The sequence below is a fragment of the Oncorhynchus masou genome, chromosome 13 (assembly GCF_036934945.1).
Source record: "Oncorhynchus masou masou isolate Uvic2021 chromosome 13, UVic_Omas_1.1, whole genome shotgun sequence".
NCBI lineage: Eukaryota > Metazoa > Chordata > Actinopteri > Salmoniformes > Salmonidae > Oncorhynchus > Oncorhynchus masou.
The window spans coordinates 34,983,522-35,000,457 of NC_088224.1; positions in this window are offsets into that span (position 1 = coordinate 34,983,522).

The following is a 16,936-nucleotide window of genomic DNA, read 5'->3' on the forward strand; positions in this document are numbered from 1 at the left end:
TGATCCCTCTTTTGTCTGCTTTTGCATCAGGATCACTCTTTTGTCTGCTTTTGCATCAGGAAATTCAAACGCAGTTGTCGTTCTCTCCAGGCTGGGGCAGTAGAGTCATTGGGATCAGGTCTGCTATCAAAATAATATTCTCTCTCGCTCTTTCAAACATTAGGCCTAGATCCTATTACTGCAACATTCAAATGTACAAAAATGGATCTGCTATGTAGCCATACACGTCAACAACCATAATTTTACATAGCTAATTATAAACTGGGTGGTTTGAGCCCTGAATGTTGATTGGCTGACAGCTGTGGTATATCAGACCGTATACCATGGGTATGACAAAACACATCTTTTTACTGCTCTAATTATGTTGGTAAACAGTTTATAATAGCAATAAGGCACCTCTGGGGTTTGCAATAGATTATCCCAATATACCACACCCCCTTGGGCCTTATTGCTTAAATAACACAAGATAGATATTGTACTCTACTAGGCTACGACATACAAGCACGGAGTGTCCGAAGGTTTTGAATGAACTGTCAAAATTGAATTCAATCGTAGGGTGGTCTAGCAGTTATGGCCGCATCCTTCAGCGTTCCCATATAGACCTATTGTGTCAGCGTGGGTTTGATTCCCACTAATGATGTATACCCTGGATTGCTGATGCTACAGTGCTGTCAGAAAGTATTCACGCCCTTTGATTTACTCCACATTCTCTCCACAAAAAAGTGGGATTAAAATGTATTTAATTGTCTTTTTTTGTCAATGATCTACACAAAATACTACAAGTGTAAGAACAATTATAACATTTGTAAAAAATATATATATATATATAAAATGAAACACTAATATACAGTGGGGCAAAAAAGTATTTAGTCAGCCACCAATTGTGCAAGTTCTCCCACTTAAAAAGATGAGAGAGGCCTGTAATTTTCATTATAGGCACACTTCAACTATGACAGACAAAATTAGAAAATAAATCCAGAAAATCACATTGTAGGATTTTTTATGAATTTATTTGCAAATTATGGTGGAAAATAAGCAATCACATTGACTTGTAATGCCAACAGGTCTCCACTTTACTAATAGTAAGTGCACAACTCCAACAATTTCCCCCAATCTTCCCTACCAGCGAGTCAAGTAAATTTCAACAAAGTTTGAGGATATTTTCCAATGACAGTAATGTTATGAGTAAAGTAGAAATCAAAGGTTTCAATAGACGATAATATTTGGCCTTATATTTGACTGAATGAAAGCTGATAATGAGTTTTTTCTTTACTCTGCTGGTTTTGACTGGTCTCGGGAAGAAATGACAAGTCCTCACTGTCCGAGACCAAGTAAAAATGTATCCGACACCAAGGCAAGAACGAGAAACTCAATACGTGGTCGAGAGAGAGAGAGGACTCGAGTACTACAACACTTACTGCTAAAAACAATTCCACTTTGACATTATGGGGTATTGTGTGTAGATCAGTGACACAACATCTCAAAGTATTTGAGATGCAGGCTGTAACACAACAAGATGTGGAAAAAGTCAAGAGGGTATGAATACTTTCTGAAGGCACTGCACCTGAGGAACGCTCAACTCCGTTCTCTTATATCATGGCGGGTTGAGTATTGATAACTGGGGAGAAAATGGCGACAGTCCTTGAATCTGAAAGTGTGGCAAGTGAAGTGTGTGACAACGAGTGGACAATTAGAGAAATCAAAGAATGGAAAAAAACGAGCCAAAGTTATTGTAGAAGACCTGTTCAATTATGAATTTCTTACTGGCCTGTGTTTTGTGGGCAAGGAGATTCATTTGGGAAATCCATTTGTATATTTTTATTTGTATCGAGGACTGTGAAGAAGCAGTGGGAAAGGGGGATTCAATCAAGGTGACTAGAAGCGGCCTTGTTATGGTTAATTGTGTCGATGAAGAACAGACGGAGTGTGCACTGGATCTGCCTAAATTGTCCATGTCAGAAGTAACATTTATTGACCTTCCGAGCAGGGCGCATGTCAAAGGAGTCATAGCTGGAGTCTCATGGTACATGTAATGAACAAAAATATAAAATGCAAAGATTCTACTGAGTTACAGTTCATAGAAGGAAATCAGTCAATTGAAATAAATAAATTAGGCCCTAATCTATGGATTGCACAGGACTGGGGAGGGGTGCAGCCATGGGTCTGGAAGGGCATAGGCCCACCCACTGGGGAGCCAGGCCCAGCCAATCATAATGAATTTCCCCCCACAAAAGGGCATTATTACGAACAAAAATACTCCTCAGCAGTATAGATGACAAGTACCGTAGAGGCAACAGTGTTGATGATATGGCGGTGGATGCATTGCAACCAGTTGCATTGCAACCAGTTGCTATTGTTTTAAGGTAATCGAGTGATCTGTATACACTCATTGTGAAGAAGGTGGATTTTGTGGCATTTATAACCTCAGTGATTAATTGTACAGCACAAGTGTCTAAAAAGTCCAAGAAGCTGTATATCATTATCTGCAGCCGAGAAGTTTTTGGGGCTCCAAGACTTTACAGCAGAAGCCCTGCAAGGTCTATTGTCGCTAGGAAATGTCCCGCCCTCACCAGAGTTTTCTGACCCTGTGTAGGGACCTGATTAGAATTTGTGCTTTGTTTTTGTTTTTTACAGAAAAGCAGGTTGATTTTGTTTAGTTCATTTCTTTCTTGATAGTTTGTATGATATTTTATTTATTTTTACCCATGTTTTTTTTCTTCCCTTTTTGGATCCTTATTATCCACCCGCACAGTAGGTGGCGGAATGCACATCCAATTGGTGCGAACGCCATTATACCATAGAAGAAGTAGTATCGATAACTGGTCTTGCGATTTGCTAATTCTGAAAATGCTTACCTGCACCTATGTTTGTCCTATACAACTGCAGTCCTGGGTTTGTATCCAGATGCGATCAGAGGTAAGTTGCACTTTAATTACCTTCTGCCTTTTTAAAAATATTTTATATATTTCTGGAGTAAGATAAGTATTTCTCAGATATAATTATGTTGTTGAAATTGTGTTTGGGGGGGGGGAGTGCAAATCAAATGGCAAAGCAGGGCACTGTGGGTGCTGAAATTCTTACTTTTAATGAAAATGTTTATTGAATACAACCACCCGACTTTTTCCTCCTGTGTTGCTCAACTAGCGGCCTTGACGAGCTTTGTCAGTTGAGATTCAATTTGCACAGCCGCATTCCCATTGTGTTGAGCAACATAAATTAGGAAAAGGTTAGTGGTTAAAAGTATGAATTTCAGCATCCTGTGGGAGGGCCATAACTGTATAGGACAAACATACAGTAGGTACAGGTAAGCGTTTTCAGAATTGACATTTTTACAAGTATCGACTGATGGTGATTCAATGTTGTTGCTAGCATATCGCGCGACCAGTTATTAATACTTAACTCAAAAGAAAATAACAGAGTTGAGTGGTCCTCAGCTAACACAGAGTGAGAAAGCAATGGAGTCGGGGGGATGCTTGGCTGGACTGACTGGTTGATTTGGATAACTTTAACTAACTGCATGGTTTACACTGCAGCTAGCTTGCTTAGCCAGTTTATCTAGTGGCAACCTAATGTAATAGCTAGTTAGCTATTGCCAAACATCTGATGAATCCGTTCACTCTTTATGCCAATGATAAGGTGGCTAGTTAGCCAACAAGCAGAGATCATATGGGGAGCTTAAAACAGGAGTGTTAGAGTTGCGTCAATTCGAATCTGGTATCAGGATAAATATGACAATGAGTCACAGATTGTATACTATGTATTTTTTATTAGCTAAGCAATAAGTGGTAAATGCAATTTGCATATATACGGGCTCTCTGTCCCACCTCGCAGGGCAAACAGAGAACTGACTTGTTCCTGACAAAGATATTATAATATACCCCGATGACAGTAGTAGTTCCTGCTTCCGGGCCGGCCTGTCAGAGTAGAGACTGGGCGTGGTTTAGACTCACACAGCCTATCATTGATTGTTGTCGTACGAGCTGGTACCAGCCACCGGGCGCTCCAGTTGATAGATGTAACTTGCTGTGAAGAATATCTATGCGCTCATGCTCGATACCGTTATCTCGCACCTGGCTCCTGTTATCTAACAAAAGACCGTTTGTTCTCGCAACACTACGTTCTGAATGTGCCCCCCCAACTAATTGCACAGTCCTGTCTTCATGTTATTCTGTATTTTTCCATCATGAGAAAGGCCTATGGCCCTGAAACTGTTGACAATGTTTCAAGTCAGCTATGTTGCAAAACACATACATACATCCACACAAGCCAACAGCAGATAATATTCAATCACATATATGGTAACGGGCTATAGTGCACAGAATCCTCATAAGAGTCAACTTTGTCAGATTCTGGGTTAGCCAAAGCTAGTTAGCTACCTAGCCATTTGATTTGCACTCGCCCCCAAATACATTTTCAACAGCAAAATTGTATCTGAGAAATGCTTATCTTACTCCAGAAATATGATATTACAAAGGCAGAAGGTTATTAAAGTGCATCTTACCTCTGATTGTGTCTGGCTACGAACCCACAAACAGAAATATCCTCAGGAGTGATGACGTTGTGACGGCCCTGAATTTTTCTGAACCGTCTCAGTGCAGCTCCTTCCAATAGGGCGCTTTCCCTTTAATTCCCAATTAAATAGCCAGCATCAGCTGCGCAAAAGTGTGGTTGTGATGGAGACGTGAATGAGGATGTGTTCAGCCCTCAGTTCCCGACGCTTCTCTATTCCGTTGTTTTGTTGCCGTTAAACGTGTGTTTTGTAGCCTAATTGAGTTTACCCAGGATCAAATCCACTCCTAACACTTCCCAAGGTCGGGTAACCACCGTTTGCTGCAAATTGCCAGCGGGCTTTCTACCTTCTGGTTTGTACATTTGACAAAACTGACAGTTTCGGATGTGTGACTTCACATCCATGCTCAGATGTGGCCAGTACAGTAACGCTTGCAACCGCTTGTAGGTTTTGAACCTGCCCAAATGACCAGCTAATGGGTCTTCATGAAAATGTTGAAGCAGTTGTAGACGTAGAGTTTCAAGTATGTACAATTGGTAGAGGGTTCTGTGAGGTAGTTGTACAACACGGTAGACTTTGTCTTCCATGATGGTCAGCTTTGTGGTAGGATTGACCATCTTTTCTCCATCTTCCAGGATAGTCTGGTACAACGCATGTACTTCTGGATCATCCTGTTGGGCTTTCCATATGGCCTCATCAGAGATGGGAAAGTCTGTTTTTGGTGAGTCTCGACTGCTTGACAGGACCGTAGCAGATGTAAGATGAGGGCCACCGTTATCACAAGCAGAAGCTCTGGACAAGGCATCTGGAACAGTGTTGTATTTTCCTTTCCTGTATTCTACTGCAAAGGTGAACTCTTGCAACCGTAGAGCCCATCTTATGAGTCTGGTACTTGGTTTGTTGGTCTTGAACACCCACACAAGGGAGGAATGGTCAGTGACCACAGTGAAGTGTCTTCCCTCCAGGTAGTACCTCCACTTTTCCAAAGCCCAGACAACTGCAAGGCACTCTTGCTCGGTTGTGGAGTAGTTCCGTTCTGCTCCATTCAATGTCCGACTGGCGAACGCTAGCACTTCTTCAGTGCCAAGTCCAGTCTGTTGGACTAGGACAGCACCAAGTCCAACATCACTTGCATCAGTGTAAACAACAAAAGGGCAATCAAAGTTGGGATGACCTAAAATGGGAGGTGTGACGAGGTGTCGTTTCAGGGTTTCAAAGGAGGTCTGGCACTCTGCCGTCCATTGGAATTTCGCTCCTATTTCGCTTCAACGCGTTGAGGGGTTCTGCCACCTGGGAGAAGTTTGACACAAACCGATGGTACCATCCAGCCATACCAAGGAACCGTTGAAGGGCCTTGAGTGTGGTTGGCACAGGGAAGTCTTGTACAGCCTTTGTCTTTTCAGGATCCACATGAATGCCATGAAAAGACACAATATGCCCAAGGAACTTCAGGGAGGTTTGGCAGAAGTTGCTCTTCTTCATATTCAAGGTCAGACTAGCTTCTCTTAGCTTGTCCAACACTGCTTGAAGATCTTGAAAGTGTTGTTCTCTGTTCTGGTAGTAGATAATTATATCATCCAGGTAGACCAAACAGATCTTCCCTTTGAGCTCACCTAACGCAATCTCCATGAGTCTTTGGAAAGTGGCAGGGGCATTCTTTAATCCAAAGGGCATCACTTTAAAGGAAAACAAGCCCTCAGCACAGACAAAAGCAGTCTTGTCCTTGCTTTCCTGGTCCATCTTAACCTGCCAATAACCACTATTGAGGTCAAGGGCAGTGAACACAACAGCACCAGACAATGACTCCAGGATCTCATGGATGGTGGGAAGAGGATAGGCATCAGTCTGGGAAACATTGTTGATCTTCCTATAGTCCGCACAAAATCTAAGACCACCAGTCTTTTTTGGGATGAGGACAACCGGAGCAGCCCAGGGAGAGGACGAACGTTCTATTATATCTTGTGTTAACATATCATTAATGAGTCCCTTTTGGATGATTAGCTTCGCTGGGGACAAACGATATGGCTTTTGCTTGATCGGCATTTCATGTGTAAGGAATATTTTGTGCTTCAGGAGCCCGGTGCCTCCCAGCTTTGAAGTACATACATCAGCATTATTCTGCAGCTGTTCCAACAACCTTAACTCCTCTGGCTGTTCCAGCTGAGCTCTTCTCACAGCCTGTAAAAGGAGATCGTCAGAAGGATTATCAAGGGTTAGTGGTAACGGAGCAACGGCAGAGAAGACATATGAACCCCAATCATGTAACTTTGTAGCTTCTGATGGGAAGAAATGCTTCTTGCTCGGATTGTATGGAAACCAGTAGCAATTGTGTGCGATATCAATCTGGACACCACTGAAGTACATGAAATCAATTACCAACACGACAGGAAAAGCAAGGTTCCTTGTTTGTAGGATAACAGAAGGAATCATATAGGAGCGGTTACACAGGCGGAACTCTACCTCACTCCATCCAAGTGGTTGTCTAGACTCACCATCAGCCAGATAGAGTGGACCTTCTGTCCACGGCTTCAAGTTGTATTGTGGACCTTTAAACCTCCTTCCACAGTTTCTCATTGACCAGTGTGTAGAATGACCCGGTATCCAAGATGGCTCTTCCTGTCCATAGGCCTATGGACAGGGGTAACACCAGTTGGTTCGGTATTAACTGAAAGGAAGGGGATGTCGATGGGGGGGGCGTAGGCAGTGACTCTTGGGATATCAGCTCTGGTTAAAGCACCCAGAGTAGGATGGCCATTCCTGTGAAAAGAGTTAGGTGTGTTGGCCTGTTGTGATTTGTGGTTTCTGGAAGGGTTTACTTGATACGGTCTTGGACATGTAGCTGAAGAATGTCCCTTTTGGCTACATCTCCAACAGAACATGAGAGGGGTCTTGGCTGGAGACTCTGGCTGTTGTTGATGGTCTGTCTGGGGTAACTGTTTGGGTGTCTGTTTCTTTCTCTGGTCATATTGCTGTTGGCATTCTCTGTCCTTCTCAAACTGCTGTCCCAAGCGAACCAGTCCATCGACAGTGGTGACTCGTTCTCGGAGTTGACTGGCTAGTAGTGGGTTGATGTTCTTCAAGATCAATTTAATGACCTCTTCCTCCTCAATGCCAGGTTTCCACCTTCTGCACAGGGAGTGGTAACCCTATGCAAAGTCACGGATACTCTCTTTCTCTCTTTGTACTCGATTTCTGACTCTGTCTGCCAATTCATCTGTGTAGTCCTCAGACAGAAATGCAGACAAAAACTTGGCCTCAAAGTCAGCCCAGGAGGTAGAGGTGAGACGTACCACTTCCCACCAGTCTCGAGCTGTCCCATGCAACACATTCCTCAATGTGGCAAGGAGTTCTTCGTCAGCCAGGGTATTGAGGGCAAGAAAGTCACGACATCTTTCTAGATACATTAGCGGATCAGGACTGTCATCTTTTTTCCCAAAGGTGGGAAATTGCAATTTAATGGGCATCGCCCCTACATGACGTCTACTCAAATCACCATGAACAAACGAGCTAGGAGGGATTGAGGAAGTAGAGGGGGAGAGCGTTATCGGACAATGAAAATGAACACCAGGATGCATGGTGGATTGCATCCTGCAAGGGGTGGCTGCAGCATGGCCTGGTCTTGGCTGTTCAGAGGTGCCAGCTTGGCCCTCAGTGGTCTGAACAGAAGTGGATACCAGAGAAACTCTGTGTAAGGAGTTGTGCCTAATGGAGGCCATGTCCACAGACACGTCATCCAACATTTTAACACAATTAGAGAGCTCTGTCTGCAAGTGGTCTACAGTGTTAACCATGGGAGAAAAAACAGAATTAACGTCCTTGAGGACCTCAGGGTGATGATGTTGCAGGCGCCATTGGAGAGTGGCAGTGAGTTGGTTTCGTTGATAGTCAAACTGCCTGTCCATGGCACCAGTAATTTCCAGTCTTCCACTCTCACTGAGCTCTGTCAGCGTGTGGGTTAGAGTGCTCAGTGAGTTTCTGAATTCCATGGCACTCTGTTGTTGCTCTTCCCTCAGACATTTGAATTTATGGTGGATAAGAGTTTGGAGATGTTGTTGAGTCCGACGAATATCAAGGATGTCAGCTTGAAGTTGTAAGACTACAACTTCTGGAGATAAACCAGCCAATGGAGGAAGGTTGGGTGCCAGAGGGAGGGTTAGCTCAGTACTTCCACACAGATCCATGTCAATAAGTGAGTAACTGGTTAGACCTCCTGTGGCCTGTGGTTCAGACCAAGCATTCAGATTCCCAGGGCTCTGGCCCAAATCAACTCCATTATCTCCATTCACATTAAGATTTGTATTGTCAGCTTGATGGTCAGAATGGCCCTGTGTATTCCCATTGACAGGTATGACATGAATGAGCACATTATCTTGGGTTGAATCCATTGTTTTAATTCCACACAAAAGATTTGCTTTGGTTAGTTCTCAATGTTGAGCTGTCCCATCTGGGGTGCCATTTGTTATGCTTGTTTTTGTTGATTATTATTCAAAGTGGGTGGAACTCTTTTCCCTGTGTCAGGCCACAGCAAGTACCGTCTCTAACATCCTTACGAAAGAGATCCTGACTCGCTGGGGAGTGCCTGATTACATCCTGTCTGATCGAGGTTCCCAATTTGTCTCTGGTCTCTTTGAGGAGACCTGCCAAAGATGGAACCTGAGACAGAAGTTGACCACGGCCTATCACCCACAGACCAATCTCACTGAGAGAGTAAATCGAACCTTGAAGACAATGATTGCTTCCTATGTAGGGACCCAGCACAAACACTGGGACAAGCACCTTCACGAGTATCGATTTGCCCTGAATTCTGCTGTGCAAGAGTCCACTGGAGTCACACCTGCAGAGCTGAGCCTAAGTCGTCCCCTCCGAGGACCCTTGGATATGGTGCTACAGCCCCAGCAGCTTACTCCAGACGCTGCTTGCTATGACCAGGTAGTCCATCTCCATGACTTGAGAGCTCTTGTCTCAAAGAACATGATCCAGGCTCGACTCAAGCAGAAGAGAAATTATGATAAGAACAGACGAGACATGCAGTTCCAGCTTCGTGATCGGGTGTGGCTTCGCTCTCATCCTTACTCAAAAGCTGAACAATTCTTCTCGGCCAAGCTCGCTCCTAAATGGCAAGGACCATATAGGATTGTGGAGCAGATGGGCCCTTTGAACTACCGAGTGGTGAAAGAGGACACGGGTGATGATATGCGCATTGTCCATGTCTCACGCCTTAAGGCCTGTTACCCCTCGGCTGAGGAATTGGAGGCGATTGAGCGCCGCAAGGTCCTGGATATCTTTGAAGAGGAAAGTGAGGAGACTTTTTTCGGATTCCCAGACCCAGAAGGCTCACACCTTAAGGCCTGTTACCCCTCGGCTGAGGAGCGTGAAAAAAAAGTCATGAATATTTTTGTAGAGGAAAGTGATGAGGAGACCTTTCTCGGTTTCCCCGACTAAGATGTGCCTTCCAGTGCAATGGTCGGCTTTTTCCAGGGGAGGGGGTGTGTGACGGCCCTGAATTTTTCTGAACCGTCTCAGTGCAGCTCCTTCCAATAGGGCGCTTTCCCAATTAAATAGCCAGCATCAGCTGCGCAAAAGTGGGGTTGTGATGGAGACGTGAATGAGGATGTGTTCAACCCTCAGTTCCCGACGCTTCTCTATTCCGTTGTTTTGTTGCCGTTAAACGTGTGTTTTGTAGCCTAATTGAGTTTACCCAGGATCGGATCCACTCTTTGCTTCAGTGGACTACACCTCTCTGTTCTTCGTGGCCTTTCTCCGCTGGAGATCTATTGGCGGATTGGATTGTCTGACTGACCGACTGACTACCACCTTTTTGTATACAGTATTTCATTTGTTTTGATGTCATGTATACGGTGATGATTTATGTAGTTAGTTGTAGTTGAGGACTTAGTAAGAGTTGATACGCTTTAAAGTTCTGTGGTAAAATAATTGTTATATGGATTGTATGATTAATACTGGGTTTACGCTACACTGAATGAACGGACAAACATTGCGTGACAGAAGTCACTTGAGTTCCCTGAACTCCTTTCCCGGGCTGGACTCTTTTTAGGCCCGAGGTACAGGACATTTCTGGAGGAACCAGAACTCATTGTTATATTATTATATGTGTGTGTAATCATTGATGTTGCTAATACAACCCACGCAAAAGAATAGTTGTTTTGGAAGTTATTTCCAATGTTTTAAGGGTTTATGAAAAGTTTATTTCCATCCTGACTTTTACATAAGTCCTTTGTATTGGTGTAGACTTGACGGACCAGATGGGACTCATTCCCTCTCAAACTAAAAGGAGAAACCAATGTTTTCTCAGGTAGGCACAACCTACCTGGCACCCCTATAAATAATAACCTCAAGTCAAAACCGTTACAACGTGCACTTCACTTCAAGAACAGTGGTGGAGATACGGAGTTCAACAGAACTTTGAAGCCAATGGACTTAAGAGTTTTGATGACAAGTTATTTTGAATACATTTCATAGGTCAAGGGGTCGGGAAACTTTCATACAGACATAACGGGGAAACAATAGTATCGATTCATGTACAAAAAAAACAACCTCAACTCCAAATTTGGTGTTTCAAACAACAATGAGGATATAATAATATAAATCTATGTAACTGAAGTGATTTGGTAAAATGTATCAGAGTGAAAAGTTACTTCCTTCAGAAATGACTTGAGTAAGAGTACAAGTACAGCAAGCCACAGAGAGAAACTAGGAAAGTATGTCAGTGGGCCGGATTCAAGCCCATGTTACATGTGCCGGGGTCAGCAGCTGTAACCGTTGTGTCACAGGCACTGAGGCACCAATAAGTTATACGCATGTGAACAACTGGCACAACTCTGATATAAAGTTATACTTATATAGTACACTCCGATACAACCTAAGCATTACAAAACGTATATTTGAAAAAGCCACACGTACCAAATAAACCATTACATTTTTTGTTTACCAAATTCGACACGGCCTTTGACCTTCATACAAAAACTCCTGGCTTGGTGAGTGAAAAAAAATGAAATGTGCCACCTGCTGGACAAGATGGATTTTGGGCCCAGTTATTCCTCTCGCTTCGCCTCTTCCTCTCTGTGTTCTGTATAGCCTACACACATCGTTTCCAGCTGCCCACGGGTGGTGATTATAAATATTCATTATTAATTAAAATCCTCCTGCTGCAGGATTATTTTCCTCCTGCCATGCACAAGGTCAAATTAAGATCCAACATCTGTCAATTTAAGCCTCTAGATGGCGATATCTACTAAACAAACATATGTAATTGTTTTAATATGGTCATAAGATGGACCATTTAGCTATTTAATTTTGAGTTGTTTTGTTACCCAAAACAATTTTTTATAAAACATTGGATTAGACCATACTCCTATTAATCTATGGAAACACATTGAATAATACATTCATACATGGCAAAAAAGAAAGTAGGGTTTGAGGTGTTTGAAATGCATAAGAGATATAGGAAAGCATCAGGATTTTTACCTCACACTCACGGGAAACCTTCTCACGAGTCCAGTGAAGATTGTGGGTGTTGTAGAGCCGTGAGAAGACATAGTTTTGGGATGTCTTCTGGTCTGACAAACACCACTGTAGCTCTATCTTCTTCCACCGCAGATGCAGAAGGCCGACATATGGTGGATTGAGACACAGTCCATACAAAAACCCAGAAGTTTCTAGCTAAACAGACAGATTTTGTTAAAGATTTTTGTATTATTCCGTTTTTCTCAATGACAAATGCAATTCGGCATTGAAAAAAGGCACAAGTTTAAGTTCCACCTGAGCAAGTCTGACCAAAAGTCAGAGACCACTATGAATACACCAAATGTGTTTGATGGATCCTGTTTGTCTTATTCTAAAGCCTATTAAGGGGAAAGTAATCAAAAGGTAACTGAAAGTACAGGTATATATATATATATATATATATATATATATATATATATATAACTGTAATGGATTACATTTCGATAAGAGCCTATGTAACGGATGTGAAACGGCTAGCTTAGTTAGCGGTGTGCGCTAAATCGGTGACGTCACTTGCTCTGAGACCTTGAAGTAGTGGTTCCCCTTGCTCTGCAAGGGTCGAGGCTTTTGTGGAGCGATGGGTAACGATGCTTCGAGGGTAACTGTTGTTGATGTGTGCAGAGGGTCCCTGGTTTGCCCCCGGGTATGGGCGAGGGGTGTACTCAGCAGAGTCTGTCATTTCATTAGGAACCTTGCTCTGCAAACCCAGCAGCACTTTTCCCCCTCTACCACCCCTACATGCACTGCAATGCATTGATTACACTGTATTTGAAACATCAAATACTTTTTGGGCTATAGATAAAAGTAGAGTACCTGTGTCATGAAATGTGTCTCAAATTAATGAAAATGAATAACGTGTTGAGCAAATCAAATCAAATCCAAATCAAATTTTATTTGTCACATGCACATGGTTAGCAGATGTTAATGTGAGTGTAGCGAAATGCTTGTGCTTCTAGTTCCGACAATGCAGTAATAACCAACAAGTAATCTAACTAACAATTCCAAAACTACTGTCTTATACACAAGTGTAAGGGGATAAAGAATATGTACATAAAGATATATGAATGAGTGATGGTACAGAGCAGCATAGGCAAGATACAGTAGATGGTATCGAGTACAGTATATACATATGAGATGAGTATGTAAACAAAGTGGCATAGTTAAAGTGGATAGTGATACATGTATTACATAAAGATGCAGTGGATGATATAGAGTGCAGTATATACGTATACACATGAGATGAATAATGTAGGGTATGTAAACATTATATTAGGTAGCATTGTTTAAAGTGGCTAGTGATATATTTTACATCATTTCCCATCAATTCCCATTATTAAAGTGGCTGGAGTTGAGTCAGTGTGTTGGCCGTCCCCAGGTGGTGAGGGTAGGCAACAACATCTCCACCCCGCTGATCTTCAACACTGGGGCCCCACAAGGGTGCGTTCTGAGCCCTCTCCTGTACTCCCTGTTCACCCACGACTGCGTGGCCACGCACGCCTCCAACTCAATCATCAAGTTTGCAGACGACACTACAGTGTTAGAGTTGATTACCAACAACGATGAGATGGCCAACAGGGAGGAGGTGAGGGCCCTCGGAGTGTGGTGTCAGGAAAATAACCTCACACTCAACGTCAACAAAACAAAGGAGATGATCGTAGACTTCAGGAAACAGCATAGGGAGCACCCCCCTATCCACATCGAAGGGACAGTAGTGGAGAGGGTAGTAAGTTAAGTTCCTCAGCATACACATCACGGACAAACTGAATTGGTCCACTCACACAGACAGCATGGTGAAGAAGGCGCAGCAGTGCCTCATCAACCTCAGGAGGCTGAAGAAATTTGGCTTGTCACCAAAAGCACTCACAAACTTTTACAGATGCACAATCGAGAGCATCCAGTCGGGCTATATCACTGCCTGATACGGCAACTGCTCCACCCACAACCGTAAGGCTCTCCAGAGGGTAGTGAGGTCTGCACAACGCATCACCGGGGGCAAACTACCTGCCCTCCAGGACACCTACACCACCCAATGTCACAGGAAGGCCGTAAAGATAATCAAGGACAACAATCACCCGATCCACTGCCTGTTCACCCCGTTATAATTCAGAAGGCGAGGTCAGTACAGGTGCATCAAAGCAGGGACCGAGAAACTGAAAAACAGCTTCTATCTCAAGGCCATCAGACTGTTGAACAGCCACCACTAACATTGAGTGGCTGCTGCCAACATACAGAATCAACTCCAGCCACTTTAATAATAGAAACATTGATGTAAAAAATGTATCACTAGCCACTTTAAACAATGCCACTTAATATAATGTTTACATACCCTACATTCCTCATCTCATATGTATATGAGTACTCTATGCCATCTACTGCATCTTGCCATTTTTATGTAATACATGTATCACTAGCCACTTTAAACAATGGCACTATATGTTTACATACCCTACATTACTCATCTCATATGGATATACTGTACTCGATACCATCTACTGCATCTTGCCTATGCCGTTCTGTACCATCACTCATTCATATATCTTTATGTACATATTCTTCATCCCTTTACACTTGTGTGTATATGGTAGTTGTTGTGAAATTTTGGGGTTAGATCACTCGTTATTACTGCATTGTCAGAACTAGAAGCACAACCATTTCGCTACACTCGCATTAACATCTGCTAACCATGTGTATGTGACAAATAACAATTTATTTGATTTAGTAACAGCTGAGCATTGGTATTGTGATTTATGTTGATTTGTTCTGAATTTATATTGGTTACCATGGAATTAATACTGGTATGCCGAAGAACAAACGTTGCTCCACAGTGCTGCCCATCCATCCCCATGTTACTTCAAAATTGTATCAATGCAAAACTGGTCGATAAAACACAAGTTAGTAGACATGAGTGTGATTGTGTGTTTCGTGATGAACAGGATAAACTTGACCCTTATATTTCTGCAGTGTAGCAAATCCTTGATTGGGCTGAATAAAAACATCTGACTCACACACACACACACCCCAGGGTCGGGCTCACTTCAGAATTGAGTTAAGAATGCCTCAAATTCCAATTCAGTTCTTGAATTTTAATTGAAGTAGTAAACAGGATAAAGAATTGCCATTTGAATTAAAAGGAAATATAATTGAATTCAATGAAATTCAATTAAATGCAAATGCCTAGTTCATTATATATATAAAATACACATTGTACATAAAACAAACATGTCATTATATACACTACATGCATATACAATATTATCAAAACAATTTATTTTCAGAACAAACTCTCAAAATGAATGATCAAGGAAAATAAGCCTGTATGTGAATATTCTAAAGTTATTATATGTCATTAATCACATACATTTAGTTCAATACGGGGAAAATTCTCAATTTCCCAGGATACAATTGTTTAACCCTCAAGCTGACCCTGAGGCCTCCAAAAATATACAAAACAAATTAAATAGTTGGTGGAAATATAATTGGCTATTCTAGTGCCGTGTTCACATGCAATCGGTGTTAAAGGGAGCTCTTAGTTCCCAGTTGGAAAACCCTCCAACTCAGAATTACAAGTGGGAGACTGAGAAAATGTTATTACCCAAGTTGTGACATTTTACTACTGACCTTTTACCTTTTCAACCAAAAGATGACAACAAATCTGTTTTTGACAGTTACAACCATATTAGTATGGAGAATGTAGCTAGTTTGACCATATGTCATTGTTAACCAAGCTAGCTTTACTATTAGCAATGTTAGCTAGCTAAAATCTTATTGATTGAAAAGGCACGTGAACACATTCATATCGAACTTACGACTACCCATTTCCTATGAGCACTTGAAGCCACCCTAAGCACTAAGGTTAAAAGAGTATATGAACATTGTTTCCAGAGAAAAGAGATGATTTGGTATATGGAAGTGTGACCTGTCAAATTCAATTAAATGTATGTTCTATGACAGGAATTTCTTTGAATTGCACTGAATCACAGAATACCCATTATATTGACCAGATACTCAAATGGCCACTATAACAACGAAATTAAATGCCTTCAAAAATGCAAGGTCGTCGGGAGGAGACAAGATCAGGTGGGAGCATTCTAGCCAATGAGAGGGCAGGTATGCGCGTGACAACGGGCACAACTCCAATATGAAGTGTTTTTTCTCAAAGTTGCCAGGATGTCAAGTCTCCTACTTATATCAGTACACTCATAACAACCAAAGCATTACGAAACTTCTGTTCGTAAGCCACATGTAGCAAATAAACCATTAATATTTTTGTTAACCAAATTTGACACTCATTGGCCTCCATACAAAAAGTCCTGGCTTGGTGAGCGAAAAAAAACTAACAACTGCCACCTGCTGGAGAAGACAGATGTTGGGCCCAGTTATCCCTCCCTCCCGCTCCGCCTCTTCCTCTTTGACTCAATTAAATTCCACTTCCTGTCACTCAAACTCAAATTCTGCATCTTGTGGGGTGTGGCCTATTCAATTAGAATTTTAACACGAGTTGAATGGAAGTCAATTCCAAAATTCAGAATTAAGCCCAACCCTGACACACACACAACATCTCAATTGCATACTCCTCTCATCCTCTCCCCCTTCTCAAAATCCATAGGAGGAGATGGTCAGAGGGGAGGGACCTCTGGCTTTCTCATCCAATGGGTTTTGTACTGGCTGCAAAGAGAGGACACGAGGAGTATGCAATTGAGATTTGGTTAGTACTATTTGGAATCCTTGGGATGTTCCTACCCTATACCCTTACCATTTAAAATGTCAATTTCAACAGGGTAGGGACATCCCAAGGATCTTGAATAGCACAGACCATTGAGATTTTCCCACAGACACACCTCTATTCCCTTCCCTGATGGACAGATAGTGTAGTTGTCATTCAGTCTGTGACCTGTTGTAACA